The following is a 24,075-nucleotide window of genomic DNA, read 5'->3' as shown; positions in this document are numbered from 1 at the left end:
AGAGTGTAATTATTATACTAAATTTGCAAATTAAAGAGTTGTGTGAGAAATACAATCTCCTCCATTGAAAGCATAAGTAACTGCTATAAGACCTTTGCCCAAACAGAAAAATGCATCCTTATTTTACCCTTCATCAAAGCCTAAACTTCTTCATATCGGCTCCAGAATCCCCACTATTGTACCTGGCATGTAGTATGTGTTCATTAAATACTTTATGAATTTAAGTCTATTTGGGGTGGCGGGGAGAAATTTACTTACTATATTAAGATGGTGTTTGCTTGTTACCAAAATATCTCATTGGAAAATGAAAACTCAATCGTTTCAATGCCCAATTATGCCACACATCCAGACATCTGGGAACCATTTGGAGCATTTTTCCTTCCCCCTGAATTTTTTGGTGTCCTATAGAGGCAAGCCTCAGGAAATGGCTGTGGGTGTTTGTGGTGAGGGGAGTGTACAATGTGGGAGGTTGTATTTTCAAAGTGGGTCTGGGAGAGGTTGCTGGTAGACTCAGATTGGAAATTCATTCACTTCTCTACACTGATGGCCATGTAAATTTGTGCTAGCTTTTTTGTTTTTATCACAATAAGGCAATTAATAGCAAAAGTCACCACAATGTCCATTTCCCTTTAGTCAATAATCTCACACCAGTAATTCAACAGGACATAAAGTTTAAGAAAAGAATCCTATAACAAGCCAATGGAATAGTACTCATCTATTAAAAATAAAACATGAGGGCTTTGAAGCCATAACCGCTTATTATAAAAATATTTATAATAAGTGGTTAACCAGGAAAAAGTCAGAAGATAAAATATCATATACATTAACAATACAAATAGCTAAAATACAGACGAGTAATGGGTAGCATCCTATAGGAATACACCTGGTCTAGTTCTACCTTGCATGACTCACGGGTACTGACCTCTCTCCACCAGCATTGTAACTTCATGTGTGGGCAGTTTCATATGGTTCAAGTATCTCTCATTTAAATCCAAGTCATTTATTAATTCAATTATTCAATATTGACTGTGAGCTTGCTGCAAGTCAGGCACTAGCTCATAACCTCTGTCTTTGAAGGGCTCTCACAGCCTAATGGGGTAGGGAGACATAACAATAAGTAAGTCTTAAATATAAACTTAGTATTTTTATCTTATTATTTGTGGATTTTGGAAAAATAATTTGGCAAAAATATTACAGGCCTTTTCAGCAGTCCTAGGCGGCCTGCCACGTGTGCAGTGTCCAGCCCTCATCCCCTAGGGCAGGCAAGACAGAGGGGAACATCTGAAATGAGAGGGCAGCAAAGGACTAAAGACAGAAATCCTCCTTTCCTAAGGGACAGTCCTTTTGATTAAATACTTCCTGAAAATGATTCCTTGCCACTCAAAACCATCAAAGCAAGAAAGATTCCCCCAAACCCTGCATCTTTTGACATATATATTTTTTAAAATTATAAATCCAAAAAGCTAACTCTACTGTCCCCCTAAAACGATATCTGAATCCTTTGGATTCTTTCGTCATCTTATCCCAACCAAGTTTGTTTTTCATTCTGTAATTTGTATAAGAAAAATGGATTGGTGCACTTGTTCCTTTTCCAAATTAAATAGTAAATATTTTTCTAAATTAAATATTATAACAGAAAATTATTAGGACACACCCTGGGGGAAAGAAGTCTATTAACCTGTTGTTGTCTACCAATTGAAAGTTTTAGAGGACTCAGAGACCCCAGATTTACAATTAGGGAGCCTACAGTCTACCATATCTGGAGATTTCAAGGTCCCCATGGCTGGAGATGGCAGGGGATCCAATGACAATTGGCTCTAAAGGGGGCTGGCAAGTCTACAAGCTGGGAATAGGCGTTAGATTCATACATTCCACCAGCTCCCCAGAGGTCACTGATAATTAAGCTCATTCCTAAAAGTTGAAGAGTCGTGGTCAACAGATTCAGAGCATTCAGATTCCAGGAAAATCACTCAGTGAGGAGCCTCGTCTCCTCCACCTTATTTTTTTTTTATTCTTTTCCATTATGGTTTATTACAAGATGCTGAATACAGTTCCCTGTGCTATACAATAGGACCTTGTTGTTTATCCATTCTATGTATAATAGTTTGCACCTGCTAGTCCAAAACTCCCAATCCATCCCCCCCACACCTTGGCAACCTCCCCCTAAGCAACCACAAGTCCGTTCTCTATGTCTGTGAGTCTGTTTCTGTTTCATAGATAAGCTCATTTGTGTCATATTTAGATTCCACATATAAGTGATATCATATGGTATTTGTCTTTCTCTTTCTGACTTACTTCCCTCAGTATGATAATCTCTGGGTCCATCCATGTAGCCACAAGTGGCATTATTCCATTCTTTTTTATGGCTGAGTAATATTCTATTGTATATATATACCACCTCTTCTTTAACCATTCATCTGTCAATGGACATTTAGGTTGTTTCCATGTCTTGGCTATTGTAAGTAGTGCTCTCAAAGCACTTCTTTAGTTTTATCTCACAAGTTTTATTATGTTGTATTTTCAGCAGCATTCAATGAAAAAATGTTTTTAATTTTTATTGCTCTTTCTTCTTTGACCTATGGGTTATTTCGAAATGTATTGCGTAATTTCCACACATTTAAGGGTTTTCTAGTTATCTTTTTACATTTATCTCTAGCTCAATCTCACTGTGGTTGGAGAATATACTGCACATGGTTTCAATCTTTTGAAATTTTTGAGACTTGCTTTATGATCTGGCTTATGGGTCAATATTAATAAACAAATGTTCTGTGTATAGTTGAAAGGAATTTTTGTTACACAGTTGTTGAGTGTAGAGTTTTATAAATTTCAGTTAGGTCAAATTGGTAGATAATGTTGGCCAGCTCTTCTATATCCTCACATATTTTTGTCTGCAGATTCTAACAGCTGTGTTAGAGTGAGTTGCATTAGAATAACTGTATTCTAACAGATCTGTCTGCTTATTACAACAAATCAAATTAATTGTAGATTTGCCAACATCTACTTTTACTTCAGCAATATTTTGCTTTATATTTTTAAAGTTTATGTTATTAGGTTATTATTATGTCTGTTGAATTATTCCCTTAAACATTATTAAATGTTCCCATTTATCTCTAGTAATACTTCTTACCTTAACATCTATTTTGTCTGTTATTCGTATATAGACATATCAGCTTACTTCTGGTTGGTATTCGTATAGTATGTTTTCTTCCAATATTTTACTTTCATCCTCTCAGTGTCCTTACACTATTTTAAGTACGACTCTTACAAACAGCATATAATACAGCCCGGTAGGATGGGTGCCAGGAGTTAAAATTAAGTCAATTTAAAGAAAATGTTTAAAGAGGTACATTTCCTGCACACCTGAGCTTAAGAAATAAGACCCATACTCACTGTACCTACATGTAGGTGTGTGTGGAGGGTGAGTGCCTAGCCCAAGAACAAGGAACTTGGGACTAATTATAATAGCAAAGTGGTTAAGAGCACAGACTCCCTCCTGGCCCTTCGTGCTTCTTGCCAGCAACAGACAGGACAGCTGCTTCACAGCCTATTTGCTAAAACCTGAGAAAGTTGTAGCCCTGAGTGGTATGGGGATGGGGGGAGGGGAGACAGATGAACCCTGCTTGCCTGAAACGATGTGCATGCAGGAGCAAAGAAATATATCTAGAAGGAGCAAGTGGCTCTGACACCAGTTTCTTAACAGGCATAATTGGTCACTCCCAGGCATGCGGAATTTTTCATTTTTAAATCTCCTATCAGACTCTCACATTAGATTTTAAACTCAAGGGGATTCCATGTACAGTTATTACAATGTGAATTACAGCCTGGGAGTAAACTCTGAACTTTTCTTACATTTCCCACACCATCTCTAGGGTAACCAAACCTCCTGAAATAAATGGCACAACAATGTTCAGAAAATCCTTCTTCCTCAAGATGTGATTTGGTGTAGAAACCACCAGAAAGTAAAAATTGTTCAGTCACATCCCACTTAGTTCAAATGACCTAGAGAGGCCACAGAGCTAAACAGTGGCAGGCAACACTCTTTTTTTTTTTTTTTTTTGCATGATAACAAAAAAGGCCAGACCCATCCATATGGGGGGTTGATCTGTCATAATATTATACCAAAAAATATTTGAATGCAATAAGTACATCAATGCGGCTGTATGGTTAAATGTTATAACCTCTGAAGTCAAGAAATTCAAATTTATAGTTGCCACATTAAGCATAGATGTTAAAGCATTAAAGTTAACACCATATACAGTCATATAAAATACTGCATGTGCAAAGGGTCTGAGTTACGTTCATACTGGGAACCATAATTTAGAATTTCCTGACTTCTGAACATGTAACACATCATAGTAATTGATCTAGCTCCTTGGAGCGAATATAAAATACCTTGTTAACATGTTTTCTATCCAATACTTTCATCATTTACCTTTTTGGCTCTTGCAGAAACGATTCATCATGCTCAAATCTTTTCACACACCTGCACTAAGCTAATATAGCAATAGAAAAGCCAATGCAACCAGCATTGAGTGAAAAGATTTGTAAGTCATGTAGGAATGTTCTTAGCATGGGCACTTAGTCTGGATCATGCAAGATGACACATTGCCTTGGGGTTCAGAGTATTGTTTGCTTTGTCTTGTCACAGCGATAACCTCTTATTCTGCTGGATACTGTGGGGTACAGGATATCAAGGTAGCTTATGCAGGCAGAATATCTGTAAACTGTTGGTTCATAAAGCTGATGTAGAAGGGAAAGGTAGCAGGGCCTACTCCAAGATGGAACATGGCATGTTAATTTCCTGGTACAGCAAGAAAATCACAACAATGGACTGAATGTCTGTATCCCCCTGAAATTCAGATGCTGAAATCCTAACTCTTAATGGAATGGTATTAAGAGGTGAAGCCTTTGGTTATGAGGGTAGAGCCCTCATAAATGGGATTAGTGCTCTTATAAAAGGGACCCCAGACAGTTCTCTAGCCCTCTTTCTGCCATGTAAGGACAAAGAGAGAATTTGGCCATCTGCAACCTGGAAGAGGTTCCCTCCCTGATCTTGCTGGCACCCCAATCTCAGACTTTCAGCCTCCAGAACTGTGAGAAAAAAAATTCTACTGTTCATAAGCCACCCAGTCTGTGGTACTTTGTTACAGCAGCCTGAACTGAGTAAGACACACAATCTCCAAGGCAATTCTCTGCCAAGTGCTGGGGCTGTGTGTACATCCCCTCAACTGACCTCCGCCCTTATTTTCATTTGACTGACTCTCATATTCTCTATACACGAACCCATTTCCTCTTAGTGCTTAGCTCCTGCTGCCAATTTCAAAGTCATTATCATATTCCAGGCACTGCTTAAAGCACCTTAGAAACATTGATTCACTGAACCCAGAAGAGTAAACATTGGCAAACCATGGTCCATGAGCCAAATCTGGTCAGTCACCTCTTTGGATAAATAAACACATTCTTTTAAGTGTTGCCTAAGGCTGCTTTCATGGGACAACAGCAACGTTGAGTACTTGCAGCATTTGTGGCTGGCAAAACCAAAAATATGTACTATCTAGTGTTTATAGAAAGTGTGCCCACTTGCACTAGAGAATTCCCCACTACGTGGTCAGCAAACCCGATTCTCTGAGTCACATGTGAGAAAGTTAGAATCGTTATTAACAGAATTTTTGGTTTGGGGAGCTCAATTTACATGTATGCATTTATTTAACATTTATTCATTAAGACATGCCTTTTATCATTGTATAATCGGTACTGGGGATCCTTTTCAGTACAAGCACCAGTCACCTACTTTCATCTTTTGACATTCTTTTGCTCAGTCATTTGACCTTGCCCAGAATTTGCTTCTTACAATTTTCAACCACAAATTCAGTAGTGGCTACCAACAAAGCGAACAGAAGAGGAGGACAATGGCAAATCAGCAGGCAGGCTTGTTTAATGTAGTCTGTTTGTAGCTAAAGGGAGGGGGCTGGATATATTTCATAAAGCTCCACGGACAAAAAGCTCGCCTATGGAGTTCTGGTGCTCCCTTTCCGAAAACGAACACGTGCTTCCCTGATACGGAAGAGAAGGAAGCTTCCCCCGGCCCCTCCCAGAATTTCCCCCTTTGTCCATGAAGCCACTCCCCAGGATAGCCACGGGGTCACCCCACAAGCACATGCTGGCCACATCTTCACATTGCCAAAACACCTGGAATGAAAAATTCATTTAATCATTCAGATTATTTTCCCCTGAAGCAATGCCAAACATCTGTCTAACTAGCAACAGCTGTGTATTAGTTTGGGGCTGCCATCCCAAATACCCTAGACTGGGTGGCTTAAACAACAGAAACGTATTATCTCATAGTTTTGGAGGCTGGAAATCCTGGATCAGGGCGCCAGCAGGGTTGGGTTCTGATGAGAACTATCTCCCTGACTTGCAGATGGCAGCCTTCTCGCTGTATCTTCACATTGCAGGGAGGGAGGAAAACAGAGAGAGAGAGAGAGCGAGACGCGGCTGTCTGTTGTCTCTTATAGGAGCACTGATCCTATTATGAGGATCCTACCCTCATGACCTCATCTAAACCCGATTACCTTCCAAAGGCCCCAGCTCCAAATACCATCATACAGGGGATTGGGCCTTCAACAGATGAATTTTGAGGGGACACAATTCAGTCCACAGCAAGCTTCATCTCTAGCATTAAGTAAGCCAGACCTTTGGTGTCCACGGGGGATGCCCCAGGCAAGGGTTCGGTGAATCACAGCTCCAGAGACTCCACACCCCCTGGCTTCCTCCTAGTCCCCAGTGCCACTAACCTCATCCTCCTACAAGCTCCCTCTGAGGGGGCCTCACCAGGGCAATACCCCTGTTGGTGCCATAGGTTTTGTGCATTTGAGAGCTTGCTCTGGGCTCAGCGTAAATCTAGACTGGCTGAGCCAGGATGAAAGTGTTCCAGACACTTCCTGGAACTCAGGTGGCAGAGACTTGGGAAACACGCAGCTTAGAATTCCAGAGCAAAGGCAGGATCACATGACTAGACACCATTACAGTTGTATCATTATTATCGTTGAGTAACAAACCACCCCAAACTCGTTGGCATAAATCTGAGCATTTATCTTTGCCCAGCTGGGCAGTTTAGCTGACCTGGGGCAGATGTGGTGGCTGACTTCTTCTGGGCTTGTTCATATGTCTGCGGCCAGGTGGCGGGTGTGTGTGTATTGGGGGTGGGAGAGGGGCACTAGTCTAGGATAGCATCGGTCACAGGGCTGAGAGTTGTCTAGTTGTCACCAGGGATGATGGGGGTGACTGGGCCATGCAGTTTCCATCTTCCACAGCTAGCCCAGGCCAATTTTCAAGATGTTTCCAAGAAAGAAGAGAAGCACATAAACCTTTGAGGCTTAAGTTCAGTACTGGCACTTTGAGACTCAGCCCACCTCTATTAGCCAAAGCCAGTCATGGCGCCAGCCCAAATTCAAGGAGTGTGGAAATGGATCCCACCTCTTACTAGGAGGAGCTGTGAAGTTGCATAGTAAACAGTATGGATACAGGAAGGGATGAGGAGGTGTGGCCATTTCCACAGCCTACTACAGGACTGGAATCTGGGAAAGAGTGGTTACTCAGTCATGAATGAGCTCCAGATAGTCATACACGTCTTCTCCTCTATTCACTGCCTTTGCCTCCCTAGGAAATGAACATGGAATATTGGACAGTGGAGAAGAAAACAGGAGCCTAGGAGACCAAAAGCGGGAAGGACTGTGTTTTCCTTGTTTTCCTGACATCAACGAACTGTGTCACTTTGAGCAAATCACTTTCCTCCTTTGAGTCACTGACTTTTCATCCTGAAAAAAGTATAATAGACTACTTAATCTTAAAGCATCTTATCACTTGGAGGTCCTATATTCAAATCAGATCCTTCCCTGCAGACCTTTCCAAGCAGTCACCTACCTAAAGCATTGTGTGGGAGGTACAGACATGTGTATCCCCTAGCACCTGCAACCATGCCTCTTTCAGAGTAGCACTGAAAATTAATTGATTAACTCATCCTAGGTCTGCCCCTACCACTGAGATTATGTGATTGAAACAATCAGACTTCTTAAAGACCACACCAACTGGGCGATTCTGTGGGTATGGTCTTCCTCTGTATCTCTTCCATCTGAGTCCACAGCAGCAGGACAAGAGTCTCTCTATTCTCTCAGTCCAAAGGATGAAGGATGGGGTCCTGGGAAAGGGCAGCACATCCTGTCTCACCCTCTCCTGAGGCGCTTAGGTGTACCCGTCTGTGTCTCCATTTTCTCTCCTCTGACTTGTGAAAAACATCTTGGTAGACAAGTGACATATTGTCCAGAGTGTAATTATTATACTAAATTTGCAAATTAAAGAGTTGTGTGAGAAATACAATCTCCTCCATTGAAAGCATAAGTAACTGCTATAAGACCTTTGCCCAAACAGAAAAATGCATCCTTATTTTACCCTTCATCAAAGCCTAAACTTCTTCATATCGGCTCCAGAATCCCCACTATTGTACCTGGCATGTAGTATGTGTTCATTAAATACTTTATGAATTTAAGTCTATTTGGGGTGGCGGGGAGAAATTTACTTACTATATTAAGATGGTGTTTGCTTGTTACCAAAATATCTCATTGGAAAATGAAAACTCAATCGTTTCAATGCCCAATTATGCCACACATCCAGACATCTGGGAACCATTTGGAGCATTTTTCCTTCCCCCTGAATTTTTTGGTGTCCTATAGAGGCAAGCCTCAGGAAATGGCTGTGGGTGTTTGTGGTGAGGGGAGTGTACAATGTGGGAGGTTGTATTTTCAAAGTGGGTCTGGGAGAGGTTGCTGGTAGACTCAGATTGGAAATTCATTCACTTCTCTACACTGATGGCCATGTAAATTTGTGCTAGCTTTTTTGTTTTTATCACAATAAGGCAATTAATAGCAAAAGTCACCACAATGTCCATTTCCCTTTAGTCAATAATCTCACACCAGTAATTCAACAGGACATAAAGTTTAAGAAAAGAATCCTATAACAAGCCAATGGAATAGTACTCATCTATTAAAAATAAAACATGAGGGCTTTGAAGCCATAACCGCTTATTATAAAAATATTTATAATAAGTGGTTAACCAGGAAAAAGTCAGAAGATAAAATATCATATACATTAACAATACAAATAGCTAAAATACAGACGAGTAATGGGTAGCATCCTATAGGAATACACCTGGTCTAGTTCTACCTTGCATGACTCACGGGTACTGACCTCTCTCCACCAGCATTGTAACTTCATGTGTGGGCAGTTTCATATGGTTCAAGTATCTCTCATTTAAATCCAAGTCATTTATTAATTCAATTATTCAATATTGACTGTGAGCTTGCTGCAAGTCAGGCACTAGCTCATAACCTCTGTCTTTGAAGGGCTCTCACAGCCTAATGGGGTAGGGAGACATAACAATAAGTAAGTCTTAAATATAAACTTAGTATTTTTATCTTATTATTTGTGGATTTTGGAAAAATAATTTGGCAAAAATATTACAGGCCTTTTCAGCAGTCCTAGGCGGCCTGCCACGTGTGCAGTGTCCAGCCCTCATCCCCTAGGGCAGGCAAGACAGAGGGGAACATCTGAAATGAGAGGGCAGCAAAGGACTAAAGACAGAAATCCTCCTTTCCTAAGGGACAGTCCTTTTGATTAAATACTTCCTGAAAATGATTCCTTGCCACTCAAAACCATCAAAGCAAGAAAGATTCCCCCAAACCCTGCATCTTTTGACATATATATTTTTTAAAATTATAAATCCAAAAAGCTAACTCTACTGTCCCCCTAAAACGATATCTGAATCCTTTGGATTCTTTCGTCATCTTATCCCAACCAAGTTTGTTTTTCATTCTGTAATTTGTATAAGAAAAATGGATTGGTGCACTTGTTCCTTTTCCAAATTAAATAGTAAATATTTTTCTAAATTAAATATTATAACAGAAAATTATTAGGACACACCCTGGGGGAAAGAAGTCTATTAACCTGTTGTTGTCTACCAATTGAAAGTTTTAGAGGACTCAGAGACCCCAGATTTACAATTAGGGAGCCTACAGTCTACCATATCTGGAGATTTCAAGGTCCCCATGGCTGGAGATGGCAGGGGATCCAATGACAATTGGCTCTAAAGGGGGCTGGCAAGTCTACAAGCTGGGAATAGGCGTTAGATTCATACATTCCACCAGCTCCCCAGAGGTCACTGATAATTAAGCTCATTCCTAAAAGTTGAAGAGTCGTGGTCAACAGATTCAGAGCATTCAGATTCCAGGAAAATCACTCAGTGAGGAGCCTCGTCTCCTCCACCTTATTTTTTTTTTATTCTTTTCCATTATGGTTTATTACAAGATGCTGAATACAGTTCCCTGTGCTATACAATAGGACCTTGTTGTTTATCCATTCTATGTATAATAGTTTGCACCTGCTAGTCCAAAACTCCCAATCCATCCCCCCCACACCTTGGCAACCTCCCCCTAGGCAACCACAAGTCCGTTCTCTATGTCTGTGAGTCTGTTTCTGTTTCATAGATAAGCTCATTTGTGTCATATTTAGATTCCACATATAAGTGATATCATATGGTATTTGTCTTTCTCTTTCTGACTTACTTCCCTCAGTATGATAATCTCTGGGTCCATCCATGTAGCCACAAGTGGCATTATTCCATTCTTTTTTATGGCTGAGTAATATTCTATTGTATATATATACCACCTCTTCTTTAACCATTCATCTGTCAATGGACATTTAGGTTGTTTCCATGTCTTGGCTATTGTAAGTAGTGCTGCCACCTTATTTTTTAAAATAGTAGCTTATCTAGGTCTACTTAAATTGATTATCAAAGGCCACCCAAAGGCATTAGCTTAACGAATATGTGGAAGAACACTGGAGCTGTAGGACAGGGTAGAAATAGTCTTATGTGATTGAGTTTATCCCATGAGCCCAAATACTATTCATTACCAGTTGTCCTGTGCTAACTCCTTCCCCCTCCCTTGTAGTTGCCTGGCTAAATCACTGCACAGGGACCCCCAAAGAAACAGGACTCAAGAAGTCATCTCTATTTGTCATATCCCAAGTTGACTTGGATGGTTCCATTTTAGGCCATGACAGAAAAATTATATGACAAGATTTTAGGTATTTGAGAAATGGAAAAGTCATTTAAGGACAAAAAGGAGGTAAAAAGAACTTATGAGTAATCAATACGTCATGGGCAAGAAAAAATTTGGCACATTTCAAAATGGAAAACAAAATACTACTGAAGAAAACTAGAATTTTCCATAACTTCAATTGCACTTCATTTTCCAAATGTGTGCTCTTTAGAATGACTACGGTTTTTTTAACAATCCAGAATAAAAGGAGCAAAGAGTAAAAAAAAAATAACTCTTTCCATATTTGAAACTTGCAACGTTGAAATTAGCCAACAAAACCATGGGATCACTTCAAACCAGCTCTTGGCCATAATTAAGTTAGAACGTGTTTAAATTCTTAATGGCATTGTATTTTACACTGAGTTTGAAATATACACCTAAACACTCCAGCCATCGTCAGTTATTAATATAAAGTGCCCAATAACTGGAGAAGTATTGCAGCGTATTATCACTCCTCCCTGGCTAATGAAATCAATCATCCTCTCTCGCGTTTTAGCCACACAAACCAGAATCACTCTCCTTGTAGCTTGAAAGGTTTCAGAAAGCATCGAAGCAGCTAAAAGGCAGCCTTTTTGCCTGGTGAAACAACCCTGAAATAAATGTTGGGTTGTTTTTACTGAAATGTGTGTGTGCTTTCTTTTTAAGCTTTCTATGTGTCCACTTCTCTGTATGGAATAAAAATCAGATCCCATGAGGCACAAACAGCATGACCACAGTTTACTAATTGTTTTCAGGAAGCCTCTGTAGGAGAGGAAGGTCACAGTTTAGAAAGCTAAAGCTGCCTGTTTAGTTATTGAGCATATTTTGATAAGAATTGGCTGAAGTGTGTGTATTAAATAGGCCTTAGCAGTAGGTTTTGGAAGTCTGTTGAATTCTGGTAAGACATAGCTTAGGCAACAAGCAACTGTATGATCAAACTTTCTAATTAAAATTAGGGCTGGCTAAACCCTTTAACTAGGGGAATTCATGGCCCAGCTGTGGAACTCAGGGTTTTGGCAAGAACCGTGGTCTCTCCTCCTAGACATTTTGGCACAGACCCAGAGCAGCTCTACCAAACATGTTTCAGTGTGCCCCCTACCCACTGGACTAATGATCCTCCTAATCGTTAGGCCAGGCCCTGTAAAGCGACCTTCCTAAAAATAGGGGCCAGAGAGTGACAGGGTCAGAATGGACAAAATATTGCCAATACTATGAGAACAGGAGACTGCTGGAAGATTTCTCACCCTGGGGAAAAAGGTGAATTAATCTTAGAAGCGTCTTACAAGCCAAGTAATCTAGTAGAAAAGAAGAGACATTACCTATGGAGCAGATTTTAGGATCCAAGATGGAATTTCATGCCAAATAGACATTTTGAGATAATAAGAAGGCAATTTGATCAAGGACTTCCTAATGACCAAACCTAGACCATGGTAGATTTTGTCCAAGGCCCCCATGGGAATCCCAGAGCCCAGCAGAAGCCAGGGAAAAGCAGAAATCTGGGGATGGCACAGGGAAGGCAGAAGATGAGGTGAGCCGTGTTCAGAGAGTCCCCAAGTTAAGACAGCAGGATAGGTAGGCCACCAGGTCTTAGGGATGAGTACAGAGCTGGGTGAGCAAGGCCAAACCGAGAAACCAGAATCCAGAAGACAAGGACCAGAGCAGATATGCAGGAGCAAAGTGGAAGATGAAAATGAGTACATGGCAACTGCTGACATTGGAGTTGTGGGTTAAAGGCTCATTTTTATTGGGTGTCAGCTACTCAGGCTGGGTTAAGTCAGGCTCCTTTAAAGGTATAGGCATAGGTGGAAGATTTAGGTTAAGTTCTGAAGGGTTCCTGTACCAACAAAAATAATAAAAATATCAGCCATTACTACCACTTACTGAGCATTACTCTATGCTAGATATTATCTTAGGGGCTTTTATTTACACTACATTAGAATCAATAATAATAACTACCATTAATTGAGCACTAATATATGCCCAGAACTCTAAGTGCTAAGTGCTCTAAACATATTCTTTTTACTTAATCCAATACTTCTGCAATGTTGTCATTTACTTATTATTTTTATTTTACAGATGAGAAACCTGAGGCTCAGAGAAGTTTAGGAATTTGTCCAAGTTCACACAGCTTGTAGTAGCAGAGCCAGCATTTGAATAGAGTTCTTGTCTAAATACAATGACCAAGCTATTTCCAAAAGTTAAGTGACAGTGTAGACAACAGGGACAGGAAGACTGATAGGTATGATATGGAATGTGTCAAGGACAGTCTGTTAAGCTCAACAGTTTGGAGGTTATGAAAGCAGAAGTGCTTTTCATAAAGACAAAATGATAAAGGGATAGAGGTAGGCTGATCTGAGGTAAGAAAGAAAACAGTCATTCTGCCTACAAGTATTTATTAAGCTCTTCTAGGACCCAAGCCACAGAAGAGTTATTATTCCTATTTTCAAGTATGAAAATTGAGGCTCAGAGAGGTCACACAATTAATAGTTATCCAGCCCATGTCTGAGTCCAAAGCTAGTTTTCTTTCTGCTTAGCCAAAGTCCCCAAGGACTTCAGAAGTAAACAGATGAAATTCTCTGATGAAAAGGTAAGACCATTTCATCTATGCATCTTTCCAACACCACAGGTCTTGGTCCAACAGCAAAACTCGAGAAGAACCCTCTGGCTTCAGAATTGGATTCCTGAAGTTGCCAATAGCCATTCCTGGTTCTGATCATGGTAATTCACATGAGAGATGGAGAGCTTTTTCATGGGTTGGGATTCAGTATTACACATAGAATGGAAAACATTCATGTACCTTGTTAGTCTCAAAGCTTTGTAACAAGCTCATGAAAAATTTGCACGAGACACTTTAATATCAAAGTATCAACTGAACTCCATACAGCAATAAACCTCTCTCCTTAAGCAAGGGTAAGAAAAGCTCAAACTGCTGCCGGTGAGTGAGCGTGTAGCCATGGGGCCAGAGAGTACCCGCAGGAAGACTACCGAGCTTTCCCTATCCTTCACCAACCAGGGCCACTTCTCACACTGACCACCTCTTCCCCACCGTTTCATCTTTTCATGAGCTTAAGCTGTGTCCAGGGACAGCAGTGCTCATCCCATTTGAACAACTTGCAGCTTGGTCTCGGTTGCTTCAGCCAAGGAAGTGGTGCCTCCGAGCACCACAGCTACAAGTGTGCATGGAAATTGACTCTCACAATTAGGTATCACAGAGAGAGTGGGGAAAGCATGCAATTGTCAAATTCAGAGTATCAACAGTAGCTCATGTTTGTTTTCATTGCATTTTTCCTGAAAATTTACCCAGGTGAAGAGAAGTTAAAATATTATTCTTGAAGAAAGAGCACAGATCACATGAATATTAACAAGAGGTAACCTGGTGGTCTAACTGAGACTTAGTGAATGTGCTAAACAATCCTTTGAGGAGGTATTTAAGTCATCACAGTTGGCACTAATTATAAAAGGAAACCACGTCTTTTTCTTTAAGACTTAGGAGAAATGCAACCATTTCAGCACATGCCAGAAAAAAGTTAACTAGATCCTGATTTTCATTACCATGACTGATTCCCCAAACACAGATGTCATCTTAGAATCTGTTATGGGCTCAATTATGCCCCCTCCAAAATGTATATGTTGAAGTCCCAGCCCCCAGTACCTCAGAACATGACTGTATTTGGAGATAGGGTCTTTAAAGAGGTAAATAAATAAAAATGAGGTCATTAGGGTGGACATAAACCCTTATGACTGGTCTCCTTATAAAAAGAGGATATCAGGACACAGGCGCAAGTAGAGGGAAGACCATGCGAAGACACAGGGAGGAGATGGCCATCTAAAAGCCAAGGAGAGAGGCCTCAGATGACAGCTACCTGCTAATATTTTGATCTCAGACTTCCAGCTTCCAGAGTTGTAAGTAAATGAATCTCTGTTGTTTAAGCCACCCAGTCTATGGTACTTGGCTGTGGTAACCCCAGCAAATTAATACAGAATCCAAAACTGCAGATGTTCAATATGGATAAATCAAAGGCAGTTCAGCTGAAATAAATCTGCAATACAATCACTTGGCCTGCCATGGTCATTTACATTCAACTCTCAAAGCCACTGAAATGAAGAGCATCATTGTCCTAGAACTGGGTGAAATCACATCTCCTCCTCTGAACCCCTCTGACAGACAAGATGAAGTTAGGCTGGTGAAGAGTTTATGTGTCTGCTCTAGTCTAATAAATTCCACTGGTCATAATTAAGTATAGATTCTTTCTCCCCTGATTAATCCAACAGCCTCCTTAGTGGTTTCCCCACCTCCATTCTTACCCGCTCCAATCCACTCTCAGTAAAGTGATCTTCTCAACATTTGGAAATTCTCTGGTTTAAAAGCCTCCAGTGGTTTTGCACTGCACTTAGAATAAAGTCCAAACCTCTCAGAGCAGCCTAGGGAGCCCTCCAGGATCCAGCTATTATACATGCTGTCTCTCTGTCCTAAAGCTCAAGGCACTTTCTGTCTCTGGGACACACCTCCCTGGTTTGTTCTGCTCTTGGAAAGTGCTAAACTCTTTCCTGATCCAGGACCTTAGAATGCCTTGCCTGCAACTGCCTCAGAGAGACATTCTCCAACCACCCTCTGAAGATATATGTCATGCCCACACCATACCTGTCACTCTCCATCCTGCCCTATGCTCAGTTCCTCCACAGCAAGTACTATAACTTGTACACATTTTGTTCGCTCTTCTGTGTATTCGTTTCTTCTCTAACCATGAGGTCAAGGACTCCATCCTCCAGTTCCATGATTGAATGGATGAATGGATAAATAATACAGTGAGTGAAAGCACTTTGTAAACTCTGAGGTGTTATATAAATGTAAAGTATAATTATTAGATTTGAAGGCTGATTAAAGCAGAACTCATGTCTTCTTTTCTTCCCATACCTCTTTTCCTCAGTAAAAGGTACCTGAATTGATTGATTTATTCTTTATTGGAAAATGATGTTAAAATGAATTATCAGATCAAATAACTTATGATTTATAGCAATGTCTGAGTTTTAAAACAGTTTTATATATCTTATCCCATGTTAATCTTCACAATCACCCTGTGAGTAGGCATTCTTATTCCCATTTTACAGGGAGGAAAACTGAGGCTGAGGAGTTAACTGTTAAAGTCTATACAGATAATAAATGGTAGAGCCAAGACTATTCCTGTTATCCCACTACTGCCACTCAATCACATTGCTTAGTAATTATCCCCCCTGGGCCCGTGGTGACAAAAGACAGGGTGGAAGGACTCACGCCCACGTAAAAGGAGATTGTCCTATAGGTTTGTTTGGCAGCGGGGAAGATTTTCTTGGAATGGGGTTTTTTGAGCCACTAAGGGAGGATTTTCCTTTGTACTCTATTTTTCCCCTTATATATCAATTCCAGAAGCTAAGCATATTTTATTACCATCTAAAGTAGTTCTGTCTTCATTCTATTTTGAGGTGTATTTCTCCACAAATTATTTTGCTGTTTATAATATAGTGCTATCTTTTTGGCAGATGAAAAATTATATTGTTATGTCTTCCACGGTGAGCACTCCTAATATACTGAATTAGGTATTTGTTCCAGAAGATAATTTAGTTCTGTGACTATTACTTTACACATTAAACATATTTATTTAATACTGTTATTATCCAATGAACATTCATAACAGATTACATTCTCTCTTTTTTTTTTTAACATCTTTTTTGGAGTGTAATTGCTTTACAATAGTGTGTTAGTTTCTGCTGTATAACAAAGTGAATCAGCTATACATATACATATATCCCCATATCTCCTCCCTCTTGCGTCTCCCTCCCACCCTCCCTATACCACCCCTCTAGGAGGTCACAAAGCCCCGAGCTGATCTCCCTGTGCTATGTGGCTGCTTCCCACTAGCTATCTATTTTACATTTGGTAGTGTTACATTCTCTTTTGAGATGACATTTACAAAATAATTTTGCTAGGAAAATGGATTCTGTGGTCAAAGTTGAGAGACAAATGACAGAATATACAAAAAATATTTGTAACACAGATAATGATCAGGGTTAATATCTCTGTACAAAAAAACTACAAATGATTAATAAAAAAATCTCAATATAACAACGGGCAAAAAAAATATGAACAAGAATTCATGGAACACATGAAATTGTACAGCTACTAAACAAATAAAAATAGGACCCAACCTCATGAACAAATTAATGCACATTAAAGCAGTATTTGCCGAAAATATTGGTAGGAACATTAAAAGCTGGGGACATCTATATAAGCAAAAACATTTTGAGGTGTAAATTATTCAAATCATTTTTGAGGGTAATTTTACAATATCCATTTAAATTTAAAATGTGTACTTATGACTTCCATTTCTAGGACTTTATCTTCTTGAAATACTAACAAAATTATATGTTAGCATAAGAGACTATTATTATATTTAAATAACTTCACTGTCAATTCCACAAGTAAATGTCATTAGCATCCATGTATTTGATTGACATTAGGTATCTGGCCATACTGGATGCAAGTTTTCATTTGGAAAATTTATCCAATAAGAGTTGAGTAGAGGCTCAGTAATAAACTCTTATGGAATGGGATTAAAAAGATAATTCAACTGACAAAACCATAAGAACCATAAGAAGCCATTATCATGTTCTTCATGTTGTCCTCTCCTTTCAAAAACGTATAATGGGAAAAAAAAAAAATCAGTCTGGAGTCCGTCATATGTGATTCTAATTCTTGTTCTGATACTTGCCAGCTATGTGACTTTACCTTTCTAAGCCTCAGTTTCATATCCATAAAATGCATGTAAAAAACTGATTTTTTTTTAAATCCCTCAGATCTCAGTGGACTGTTGGTTGGAATAAATAAGTAATGATTCTATATCACCCAGCAAAATTCATGGCACATGCTATGTGCCAACAAATGTTAGTCCTTTCTGCATTTGTGCTCCCGTAATCTGTAGGTCAAGGAGCTGTGCAGAGGGGAAGGGAAAGCTGGGAACAGACACCTCTTTATTGCTCTAGGATTCATTCACCTTTCATTTTCTTACAGTTGCTTAGCATCAGTTGCGAGAGACATGGGGCTTGGTTCTATAGGTGCAAATATACAATGCACCTATCCTGTCATTCAAACTGGGACAAAGGAATTCCTCATAAACACCTATAAGAAAACAAATGGCTCTCTTTTTAGCAAGAATAACTGAAAATAGCCTTATTAATAAAAATAATAACATTGAGAGTTTAACACGTGCCAGGCATGGTTCTATTCACCTTACGTGGATTGTCCCATTTAATCCTTTCAACCCTGTGATGTAGGTTTTAATATTATAGGTCATAATGTTCAATGAGAAAGACACTTGCCACTTCAGGGCACCAAATTGACCCAAAGTTTTAGACGTGACTGACATAAACTAGTTCCCGTTCAGAGCAAGCAACTCTAAAATGAGAGCAACTCTAAAATAAGATTCCTTAATTATAAGATACAGATCCATGTGATTCAGGAGAAAGGCTGGTTCGAGAAGAATAGAAACTATCACCCTGGTCAAAACCCATAATTTGAACAGTTCACCATAAAATGGATGGTATCTGACTTAGATCATAGCCTGCCCAATGGAGTAGTCAATCCAAATCTCTATGGAAGAGACACCCACATCTCATAAACTAATTGACATCCTGATCCAGAATCCATCATCTGTTCATTTAAGAAATCTTTGTGAGCAACTCCTATGTGCCAGGTACCGTTCTGGACACGGAGATTACAGGAGTGAACAAAGCAGGCAAAAAATATATGCACGGATGTAGAGACAAACAAATAAGTACAAATGCATATAAACAAATAAGGACAATAGGCATATCAGTTAATGAAAAGTGCTATGCAGAAAATTAAAGCAGGGGTAGGGAATTAGGAGCTCTGAGCGGGGAGGGGGCGGGGAGCAAAAAATGTCAACCTCTATCTGCAACCTCAATAGCTTGGGAAACGTCAGTCTGCCACAGAAAAAATAAACAGAATAAGACTAGAGATAATGAAGAAACAAATAGGTATATTACCATTTTTATACCAGGTTTTGGTGTGAGGGTCCTGATAAGTACTGCAAACATGTTAATATTGTATGAGTGTTGTCTGTCTTCTAAATGTTTAAAACATTTACAAGAATATGATAAATTAGAATTACAATTTTAATTAAATATTTAGAAATCTTAGATTTAATCAGTAATCACTGTTTACATGTTTTCAAAAACATCACTTGTTAAATTCATGAATTTGTATGTATTCGTTGTACAAATAGTACATAAAAGAGAGAAATGTTTAAGCTTTTATATATTTTTAAATACTCATTGATTAATAAATTCATAAGGTTAATAAATTGAGCACTAAAAAAGTGTAAAAAGAACTGAGTGTTTCCCTCCATGAACAAAAGTCCCTCAAATATATCACACATGAGAAAACTGATGTCCAGGGAAGTTAAGAAACTTACCCTGTTCCAAGTCCTGTGGCCTGCAAGTGGCAAAGCCACCAAGGATTTGAATATGACCTTTACATTAATAGCCTCATAACAATGATATTAAATGTTTAAAGTGTGTAGTACAGAACCTGTCACAGAGGCACTTAATATCGCTCTCGTCCTGACCCCAGCCTAAATCAAACTGCAGGGGTAATCAGAGTAATCCAAAATACCACCCAAACACACACACACACACACACACACACACACACACACACACACACACACACACACACACACACACACACACGCGCGCGCCATTCAAACAGTGTGAGGTAGTCCTAACAAAGAGCCTCCATCTGCCCCCTTCCCTCCTAGCTCTTACCGGCTCAACCCTTTCCGAATACAAATACTCATGATTTCACCAATTAAAAGAGCTGAGCAGTCAAGCTCACCAACAGCTTGGTGATGGTGGTAGGCGCGCCACAAAGATGACCCGCAGTGAACCACACCTTCTTCTCTTCACAAACTTAGGTCGTCACCTCCCACTGAACTTGGCTGTCCCGTGACTCACGCACAACCCACAGAATGAGCCAGAACTGACCCCAAAGGACTTTGAAAGTCAAATTAGGAAAAGCCTTGCAAACTCTGCTTCGGTCTGTTGGAGCACTCGCTGTGGGGGGAATCAGCTGCCAGATAAGAAGTCTGACTACCCTGAGACCATCACACTGTGTAGAAGCCACCTGTTGAAGCTGCTGGAGAGAGAGATGCCCAACCAGCCCTCAGGTGTTCCAGCCTCAGAGCCGGACCTGTGGGCCATGAGGCCTTCAGACGCCCCCAGCCTCCGCCTCCGACTGCACTCACATGAAAGACCCCAACAAGCAAAAATTGCCGGTCTGGACCCACCGACCCGCAGAGCCGTGCGAGACCGTGATAAATCACCATTGTAAATCAATACATTTTGGACTGGTTTTCACACTGCAATGCGTAAACAGTGATCATGCAAGCACTCCAACTGGCTTTTCCTCAATGTGTTTTTTAGTTAATAATCACTGTGTTTCCTTAGATATTACCTAACCATTCCTAAATGTGCAGTCAGCATGCTCTTTTTTTCCCTCTATCCATACTGGGAATAGTAATAACATATACTTTATCTAATATTTCAAAATTACCACCTATCATGATACCCAGACAAAGAATATTTTCTTTCTCCTTTTTCAGGAAATGGTTAAAAACGAACTTAATAATGAACATTTTCCAAGCAATGTTCTACTCCAGAACTCATGGGAGTTATAAAATCACCCAAAAGTAAGAGGGTGAAATGCCTCACCCTTTAAATTCTTTATACCTTGAGGTCTTTGATTTAAATCATTATTTTAAAAAAATCAAATCACCCAGTGCTCTTAATAAAGCATTATTATTTAAGGGAAAAGGATAAAACTTTCCAAATGCAAATGTTTATCTGGAGATTCCAAGACATTAGTCAGGAGAGGGATTGCCTTGCTATTGCAAGTCTGGGTTACAATATCACTGGAACCAAATTCCTATCAGATTAGTCTTTACTCAAAATGAATGTTTGTAATTACGAAATGAAATAAGTTTTAATTTGAATTGACTAAAAAGGGGAAACCAAATATTGTGTAATTACAGGAGAAGAAATTTGAGATGGAAAACAAGATAGTGTTATTTACAAGTAAAAAGGCTTTTATGGGATTATGGGACTTTAATGTGCATATTTGTAGGATTTGGGGTGGCAGAATTTGGAACTAAAATATTTTTCATCAGCATTTATTTACAGTGTGCACGCAAGAAATGGAATCCCAGACACATCTGATATTGGATTTATTTAAACCTTTCATATCCCTCCTAAATCTGAAAAGACTCAAATGTTAGCCACACATAATGGAAGTAATCGTGGAGTGTGATAAAATAAGTATTTGAAAGCCACATGCAACTTTTAGTCTCAAACCCAGAACTATAAAATCCACCTAGAGGCATAATGAGCCTGACTCGCCTTCTTGGAGGAGGAAAAGCTGTGAGGGGGGAAGTAGATCCTTATTCTCCCTTCACAGCTTGGGGCACCTGAGAGGAGCCTCCAAATGGCTCGTAAATGCTTTACTGGAAAGACCGCCCACAAGTACCATGTTGCCTCTCTGTAGGGCAGTCATGTTTTAGCCTCCACAAATCTGTGACTTCAGCACCTTGTTGTCTCTATCTTACACTTCTCCCATCCTCTCCTAAAGCCCCACTTCTCACACCCAGAGCCTAAGACCCTAGGACCACAGATTGGTCCCAGGTATCTTTCCCACAGCCTGCAGCACCACTCAGCTTTATAGCTCTGAACCTTTCTCCCTCACCTTTTCTGGGGTAAAGCCTTCCTATTGAGGTGGAGACATTCCTCTGGTGGGGACAATTTTATTTACACTAAACTGCCCTTCCCAGAGATATTGGCTCCTTACAAGGTATGGCAAAGATGGTCCACTGTTCACCAAATGTTTGTTCCTCTTAATGCACAGTTGTTTCTGGAAAGTTGTTGGCCAGCCAGGCACTCTTGTTTCCCAGACTCCCAGACACACCTTGGTCAGGTGTGGCCATGTGAATGAGTTCTGGCCAATGAAATAGAGACAGAAATGATAAGTGCTACCTGATGTCTGGCCCATGAACACCTCCCAGACAGCTCTTCTCCACGAACTTTTCCTCATTCAGCTGACTGCAAGGGAGACAATCTCTAGGGTGATCTGACAAACCTCCACTAACCTGGGTTCCTGAATGACCTCATGGAATAGGGCCACCCCATGTGTACATACACGCCCTCCCAATGTGGTTAAATACACATTTGGGTTTCTCTCTCTTTTTTTTTTAACTGTAATCATACTACCCTAAACACTACTTAATCCAAAGGAATCGTTCCTTAATGACAGATTTTGGAGGGTGGAAGAGACTTTCCAATCCCCTGCAAAACACCTAGTTTAGAAGTTACCTACATACAGAACCATTTCGATAGACCTCCAGCAAGAGCTTGCTATCCTTCAGTCACTTGTGTATGGGTGCCCGCACAGGTCAGTTAGACTCTGCTCTCTGGCTGCCCTCCTGCCCAAGGACCTTCTTCAACCTAGTTCATCACTGTTTACTCTCAGTAGTCACTTCTGAGACTCTGATTTTTTTCAATGAGCTTTCCCAGCATTTCAATTTAGAAATTCACTAATCAATAAAAATCTCCTGTGTCATGATCTCATCATTTTTTTCATTTGTCATCCATTCATTCATTCATTCAAACACTTATCCAATACAACAAACATCAAGTATTGTGCTATAGGCACTGACTGGACATACACAGCTACTGTCCATTGACGCCAGGAAGTGAAGGAATGGTTGTGAAAACAGGTAAGAGTTGTAAAACAACTATCTAGGTAACAGTATAATAATTACCATCAGAGCTGAATTTATTGAGCCCATGCCAGACACTCTGCTCAGAACTTGGAACCGCTTATTTAATCATCTCAGTACCCTGTCCTCATGCTACAGATAGAGAAATCAAGGCTTAGAGACATTAAACAACATGCTGAAATTGCACGACTATCAGGGTTGAGGTTTAAACCAAGTTCCGTTCCATCTGATTCCCAAGTCATTTACTAACTGTGTGCCTTTGGGCAAATTAGTTAAATACCGTAACTCTCCGTTTCCAATCTGAAATGCCATCAGTCACAGAGAAGTTTCTGCAGAGACTTTAATGGCAGGGCAGAGACGTTTACACTCTCACTGCCCATAGTATATTTTATGAATACTATGTGTCAAAGTCTGAACAATTTTCTTGCTTCTGAAATGCCAGTGGAGGATAGAGGAAGCTTAAATAAATATTTACAATATTCATATTATGAGAGACTTTTCCAGATGGTGCATCTTGAAACGCTGATTGCCTTCACACCAACTGAGACCCCCCAGTGAAGTCATCTCAGACTTCATTTTTGCGACCTAAAACAGTTGTGATAAGGTGATCACCGATTATCACGTGACACTAGGGACTCCTGTTCCAGGTGCTCAGGTGAGCATGACTGTGGGGTCTGGAGAGGCCCAGATAGAGGGCCTCCTGGCTAAGTTTCTGGGCTGTGAGAGGTACCGCGTCCCGAGCCCACTGGGAACCTGACTGACGCTAAATGTGCACTCGAGCAAACCCCCGCACACCAGGTGCTTATTCAGGCTCAGCCATTGAATGATAGGTGAGCATCCCCTGGAGAACGGAGAAATCCACATTTGGAAGAGACTTGGAGACTGTACTTTAAAAGGAGCCAAGAGAAAGGCTGCCAGACAATTAGGAAGAAAGCCGATCCGTGCCGTAGATTGAGGACTAAGGCTCACTTGGGGTCTTCATTTCCCAAATGACAGCTCTGGTGGCTGGGGTCAACTTCAGCTCCCAGAGACGGACGGAGTGAGCGCAGAAAAGAGTGTAACCAAAACAACAACGTTTGTCAAAAGAACCTGTAACACCCACTGCTCTCTAAGCAAAGTGG

The 24,075-nt window shown here is 40.2% G+C and overlaps 1 long non-coding RNA gene across 1 annotated transcript in view; it reads left to right on the top strand.

The window, feature by feature from the left end:
- Positions 1–22,670, top strand: part of LOC129391426 (uncharacterized) — a 29,450-nt gene extending 6,780 nt beyond the window's left edge. Inside the window, exons 2-3 of the long non-coding RNA XR_008615543.1 lie at positions 13,759–13,850; positions 20,102–22,670. This is a non-coding gene — a long non-coding RNA (uncharacterized lncRNA). The remainder of the gene's footprint in view (positions 1–13,758; positions 13,851–20,101) is intronic.
- The last annotated feature ends 1,405 nt before the right edge of the window (positions 22,671–24,075 follow it).

This window comes from Physeter macrocephalus, chromosome 2 (assembly GCF_002837175.3).
Source record: "Physeter macrocephalus isolate SW-GA chromosome 2, ASM283717v5, whole genome shotgun sequence".
Classification (NCBI taxonomy): domain Eukaryota; kingdom Metazoa; phylum Chordata; class Mammalia; order Artiodactyla; family Physeteridae; genus Physeter; species Physeter macrocephalus.
The sequence above is the reverse complement of the archived record's forward strand: the minus strand, read 5'-3'. Positions and strand labels throughout refer to the sequence as shown.